This window comes from Chiloscyllium plagiosum, unplaced genomic scaffold, assembly GCF_037043375.1.
Source record: "Chiloscyllium plagiosum isolate Xiang-an unplaced genomic scaffold, Cpla_swu_hap1 HiC_scaffold_1, whole genome shotgun sequence".
NCBI classification, from domain to species: Eukaryota; Metazoa; Chordata; class Chondrichthyes; order Orectolobiformes; family Hemiscylliidae; genus Chiloscyllium; species Chiloscyllium plagiosum.
In genome coordinates, this window is record NW_028270139.1 from 41,349,904 (window position 1) to 41,356,598 (window position 6,695).

The window sequence follows — 6,695 nt, forward strand, 5'->3', positions numbered from 1 at the left end:
CTGAGACTTTATAAGGCTTTGGTCAGACCACATTTGGAATAATGTGTACAATTTTGGGTCCCATATCTCAGGGAGGATGTATTGGCCCTGAAGCATGTTAGAAGAGGTTTACGAGCATGGCTACAGGAATGAAAAGCTTACCATATGAGGAACATTTGAGGTCTGTACTCGATGTTGTTCAGAAAGATGTGGGGGTTGGGTCTAATTGAAACATACAGAATACTGAATGGCCTAGAGACAGTAGATGTTGGGAAGATATTTCCATTGGTCGGAGAAACTAGGACCCGAGGGCACAGCCTTAGAGTAGAGGGAAGAACGTTTAGAATGGAGATAAGGAGACCTTCTTCAGCCAGAGAGTGGTTAATCTATGGAATTCATTGCCACAGAAAGCTGTGGAGGCCAGGTCATTGAGTATATTTAAGACTGAAAATGTGTTGCTGGAAAAGCACAGCAGGTCAGGCAGCATCCAAGGAGCAGGAGAATCGATCTTTTGGGCATGAGCCCTTCTTCAGGAATGAGGAATCCATATTCCTGAAGAAGGGCTCATGCCCGAAACGTCGATTCTCCTGCTCCTTGGATGCTGCCTGACCTGCTGCGCTTTTCCAGCAACACATTTTCAGCTCCGATCTCCAGCATCTGCAGTCCTCACTTTCTCCTACTATATTTAAGACTGAGATAGATAGGTTCTTGAGTATCAAGGGGATCAAGGGCCACAGGGAGAAAGTGGGAGAATGGGGTTGAGAAATTTAACTGCCATGATTGAATGGTGGAGCATTCTGTTCCTATGTCTTATTGTCTTATGGTCTCTGGGCACTTACACTCACTTTGTGCCTACTTGGATGCTCACAGCTTCTCTGCCTTTCCTTGCGTTTTGTGCTTTGTGCTCTCAGTGAGAACTTAAAGGGTCACGCTACTTCTCTCCTAATTTGCCTTTTAACACAGATACAAAACCAGGCAGCTTTTCATGGTTGTCAGCAGTGATCAGTCAAAAGCTGCACATGTTGCCATAAGGCACCGTGCTACATCACCATGAGCCACAAGTGTACGTGGCAAATACATGTCAAGTGCTTCAAGCAAATAGTCATGTCTCAGAGTCTAAGGGGCGCAGCCGAAGAAGTCAGCCCTCTATCAAGTGGTCCCCGCACAGTACATTAAGGGCATTGTCCGGTATCAGTCCAGGGGCTTGGACACGATCAGTCAGCCACCTGGGTGATCATGGACAGGAGGTCTGTATCACTACAAACTGGAGAGCGAGTCACAGTCTATCCTGTAGGCCCAGTCTAATCGGTTTGGGGAAATCATGGTAAGTTAGTTGGGGAGCTGCACCGAGATTAGTCAGGGGTCCCATCTGTCACCCATCTGTTGGCACCTGTGACCCACTGAGCCAAGTGTGGCCTGTGTCACCTTCCGTCCCCATCTGACATAGAATCCGTACAGTGTGAAAACAGGCCATTTGGCCCAACAAGTCCACACCGACCCTCCAAATAATAACCCATCCAGACCCATTCCATTTTCCTATGACTCTACGTTTACCCCTAACTAGTGCACCTAACCTACACATCCCTGAACACTATGGGCAATTTAGCATGACCAATTCACCTAACCTGTGCATCTTTGGATTTGGATTATGGGAGGAAACCAGAGCACATAATCATAGCTTCCTGCATTTCAAATACATGTGGCATGCAACTGGGTGGTTACAAATCCCAGTCAATCCCATGTCAACGGTCATTGCAGATTCATTTTAGTCATCTCTGTGAAGCAGAAATAATCAAAAGTGACCTTAGAGTGGCACTTGTGGGCCACAATTCACAATGCTGCCTTTCTTCGATGATGTGGGAATGGTGGGAAGTAGAACAAACTATCAATAACCAAACAGCACTCACAGTTTCCTGTATTTGCATGACATGGCTAGTGCTGGATACATCAGAATAAGGTCCCTATGTTAAAGAGTTCATGTAGAAGCATTCTACAGCCCTCCTTGTTGGTGTCTTCCATGTCCCATGCATGGAGGATGATGCTAAACCATCAGTTGTGTGTGATGCCAAGCGCCGACTACTCCTGTTACTAAAGATCTGGTTTGTTTCACGGGGACTGCGAGCTATTGATCCAGCCATAGGGGTGGGGGTCATCACTGCTGGGGCCACAGTACCACAAAGGCACAGAGAAACTGAGGAAGAATAAATGTGTCAGAAAGCCCAGGGCCAGCAGCAAACTCCAGCAGCTGCTGAATGGCCTCCACGTGAAGTGGTGGCAGCTGATGGTCCCCTCAGGACATGGAGGAGGTACAGGAAGTCCAGGGAAAAAGGCAGTGTCACAGCAGACTGAGGATCTCGTGGGACTCCCTGAGGTCAACTGCTGGAGTGGGATCTGGGATTGTTGTCGGGGTGACAGTTCTCCGAAACATTTGTGAAACTGGCTGTGTCCAAGGATCCACTGGCGCCCCTGTGTGGGACCTCACAACCCTCAATGCACAAAATATATCCAGGCTGTTGCTAATGCTACTTGTGCCAGATCCCACAGCTTCATCTCATTTCCTCATGATTCAGGGCTGCAGCCGTCAGGGGCAAGAAGCTTTGCCAAACATGGCTGGCTCCACACCCCCCCAAACCCCCTCCCCAGGGGCAGGTGCTGTGGACAGTACACGCATCATATTCAGAAGGCCGTATCATAACACAGCAGAGTTCATGAGTAGAGATTCTATCAATGTGCAAGTCATTTGTGATCATTAATACCGTACCTTAGAACTACACACCAAGTACTCTGGGAGCTGCCATAATGTTCTTGCTCCATTTCAAGGATGTTTACAAGGATGGTTATTGAGAGGCAAGTGCTTGTACATTAACTAACCTTCTGACATAGCATAGAAACAATGCAGGTGTAGGTGAGTACTGCAGATGCTGGAGATTGGAGTCAAGATTAGAGTGGTGCTGGAAAAGCACAGCAGGTCAGGCAGCATCCAAGGAGCAGGAAAATCGACATTTCAGGCAAAAGCCCTTCATCAGGAATAAGGCCCTGATGAAGGGCTTTTGCCCGAAACATCAATTTTCCTGCTCCTCAGATGCTGCCTGACCTGCTGTGATTTTCCAGTAGAAACAAAGCAACTCATTCTTTGATCTGTGCCATTGTGGAGCAGATGACAGGAAAGAGATGAGATTCTGATTCGTGGATCTGTCTGGAGTGTCTTGCACTACACCACAGACATTCTAGCATGCTGTGCGGTACACAACTAGAGCATGCAATGAGGAAATGGGATGGACTCTGAAGAGACTCTGCTACTGAGAGTAGCAGTCTTCCCAAGAGGATGAGGTAGATATTGAGCAGAAGGAACATTAACTTGGCATAATACAGCAGTGCAGCTCTGGTGGGGGTGGGCAACAAGCCAAGCCAAACATAACAGGTTCTAGTCGATGTGAGCTGGGGGCAGTGATCCCTCATTCACTGTACATTTGTTGCTACTTGAAAGGCAAGTGAACCCTGACTGTTCCCAGAAGCACATTGATCAATGGGAATAGGTAAGGCTACAGTAGGCATTCGGGGAGGAGTAGCACTCCCTTAAACAGGTTTCTAAGATGGAATGGCGCTAAGGCTAAGTAACCTGTGTAGTTTGGTTCTTGGATAACAATGCATTTACAAATACACACTTGTATTTGCAATGAAGCGTCGACTGTGCCACCAGTGCACCTTAAGTGGTTTTTGCTCTTGTTTGCCCTTGCACTTTGAAGGGCAACTCTGATTGGCAGTGCTTTACCTGGAGAATGGCTGAGCTTTACAAATGGTGCACACACAGGAACTCCCAGGAGGCCCCACCTGTGGTGAATACTTCCACTATTGCTCAATGAAAGAAAGCATGAGCAGATTGCCAGAGAGGAGCAGTGCAAATGTAATGAGGCACGCTGCAGGGTATACTGTGAGAAAACTTGCAAAGGCTCAGGGAGGGAAACCTCCTCTGAAAATCACCAAAATTGACACTGAGCTGATTTCTGGTAAAATTCAACCTTACGTCTTCATACATATTATAATACTTTCATGATTAACTGATTAACTTAGAAATGCAGGTTTGATCCATTGAAAAGGAATAGTACATGGTAGAGTTCACGCTAACCAAAGAGTTATCTGGGATTAGCATTTGCAAGGAATGTAGGAGCTCATTCACATGCACTGGTTCCAAGTCTGGAGGTACCATTCGCAAATCTTTAAACATACTCATTGTATGGACTGATGGCTTTGTTTACTGTCTCAAATCGTATCTTGAAAATGTCACTCGGCATGTGTCTGCTAGAGTTTCAATGTTCCATGGAATACTGGGAGACAAGGATTGGCCAAAATCTGAAAATTATCCATCACAAACTGCTTTTTTAATTCTGAGTGAATGTTGTCAACATGGACTTTACTAAAGCATTTGAGAAGGTTCTTCATGGTTGGCTGGTCCAGAAGATTAGGTCACATGGGATCCACTGTAAGTTGATAAATGGATTAGTAATGGATAATGGATAATGGATAAATGGATAATGGATAAATCTGATTAGTACGTTTGCAGACAACATGAAAATTGGTGGAGTTATGAATATTGAGGAAATTTATCACAAGATACAGCAGGATGGATGGTTAGGAAGTTGGGTGGAGAAATGGCAGATGTTTAAAATGGACAAGCATGAGGTGATGCATTTTGGGAGATCAAATGCAAGAGGAAAGTATACAGTAACTGGAAGGATCATTAGGAGCACTGACATACAGAGGGATCTTTGGGTGCAAGTCCATAGTTCCCTGAAAGAGGCAACACAAGTGGATAAGGTGGTAAAGGAGATATGCAGCAAGATTGGTTGGGGCATTCAGTATAAAAGTTGACAGTTCATGTTTCAACTGTATAAAACTTCAGTCAGGCCACATTAAATTATTGGAGATGGTGCAAAAGAGATTTCCCAGGATGTTGCCTGGATTGGAGTGCATTAGCTGTAAGGAGAGATTGGACAAACTCAGATTATTCTAGCCAGAGCCTTGGAGGCTGACGGGCGACCTGATTGAAGTATATAAACTTATGAGACACATAGATAGGATGGATAGCCAAAGAGTTTTTCCCAGGATAGAAATGTCAAATATTAGGGTGCATAGGTGTAAAATAAGACATGAAAAGTTCAAGGCACGTTTTTACAAAAAGGGCGGGAGGTGCCTAGAACATGCTGCTGGGCGGTGGTAGAAGCAGATACAATAGCAACATTTAAGAGGCATTTAGTCACATGTGAGCAGGCAGGGAATAGAGGGATATGGACCATGTGCAGACAGATGGGATTAATTTAGAATGGCATCTTGTTTGGTATAGATATGGTAGGCTGTATCTATGCTATATTGTTCTATGTTCTATATGACAAATATATAGCTATATTTTAAGAATAGACACAAATATTTGAAAGATGGTTAGCAACCTATCATGTGATCTCAATAATATTAGTAATGAAATATTGATAATCATGCCGTATTTGAAGGGAAATCATTGCTCAACCAACTTCAGCTGATTCATCAAGGATCATCCCTCCGTTTCCCCATCCCCTTCCAAATAGGTACCATTCGCAAATCTTATGGTGTGTGGAAACATATTCATTGTGTGGACTGATGGCTTTGTTTACTGTCTCAACTGCTATCTTGAAAATGTCACTTGGCATGTGTATGCCAGAGTTTCAATGTTCCATGCAATACTGGTAGACAAGGATTGGCCAAAATCTGAAAATTATCCATCACAAACTGCCTCCCTAATCCTGTCTGCGCCATCTTCTATCTTTAATGCCCCATTACAAGTCCTGTCTTAAATCAGAATTTCAGCCACTGCACCTAATCTTCCGAAGCTCATAACCTATTTCTTCAATCACATGAAAAAGCATGTGGAGATATAGAGAATGAATGTGCAGTCTCATGATGCAGATAAATTTCACCAATAAGCCAGGCTGGATCAGGTCAGTCATCATCTCCATTTCAGATGTCCACCCTTGATTAGTTGAACAATCATGACCGATGTTTTCTCTTCACATACTGACTGGACAGAGAGGCTCTTTCATTAAGTTCAGATTTCCATTTTTTGACATTCGGTCAGATTCATACAAAGGAGCTGAAATTACTCCATTTTAATCAATGATTCTTAAATTTGATTTCATATGTCCCAATTTCCATAAGCATTTAGAGGGTGCAATATCAAATGCATAAATGTATACCTTAAGAAGGGAATGTTATATTTGTAAGAGCTTCCATAATATAATTTAAACATACATGACACAAAGGCTGCAGGAGCTTATTCTGACTGAGGTAACAAACTCAGGAATGTGTGATGTTGCTCACCTCATGGCCAAGTTGTGACACCAGGAGTTGAAAATTATGAAAAATCTATATTTAATGTAAGGATAAAACAACAAAATGTATATAATTTTAAATATTTTTTGGACTTGTTTTGTGTTAAATCTAGGACTGATCAATGTGAATTACGCCCTCCTTTTATAAGGTACAGTAAATCTTCCTCTGTCTAATGCACATATATTCATAAAGTTAGCAGGTTTGATGCAAATTCAATAACTTTCTTCTTTTAAAGTGTTGCGGCTGACTATCCACCAGCAAGCTCTGTTTTCGCTCAAATTGGGAATATGGAAGCAAGCCTAGGTAGGAAGGGATCAGTATTAGATGTTTTACACAAAGTTGAGCGTTGCATAACA

At 43.5% G+C, this 6,695-nt stretch overlaps 1 long non-coding RNA gene across 1 annotated transcript in view; it reads left to right on the forward strand.

Annotated features, from left to right (window-relative positions):
* The window catches only part of LOC148152107 (uncharacterized), a 29,793-nt gene extending 23,325 nt beyond the window's left edge, over positions 1-6,468 (forward strand). Inside the window, exon 4 of the long non-coding RNA XR_015757734.1 lies at positions 6,452-6,468. This is a non-coding gene — a long non-coding RNA (uncharacterized LOC148152107). The remainder of the gene's footprint in view (positions 1-6,451) is intronic.
* The last annotated feature ends 227 nt before the right edge of the window (positions 6,469-6,695 follow it).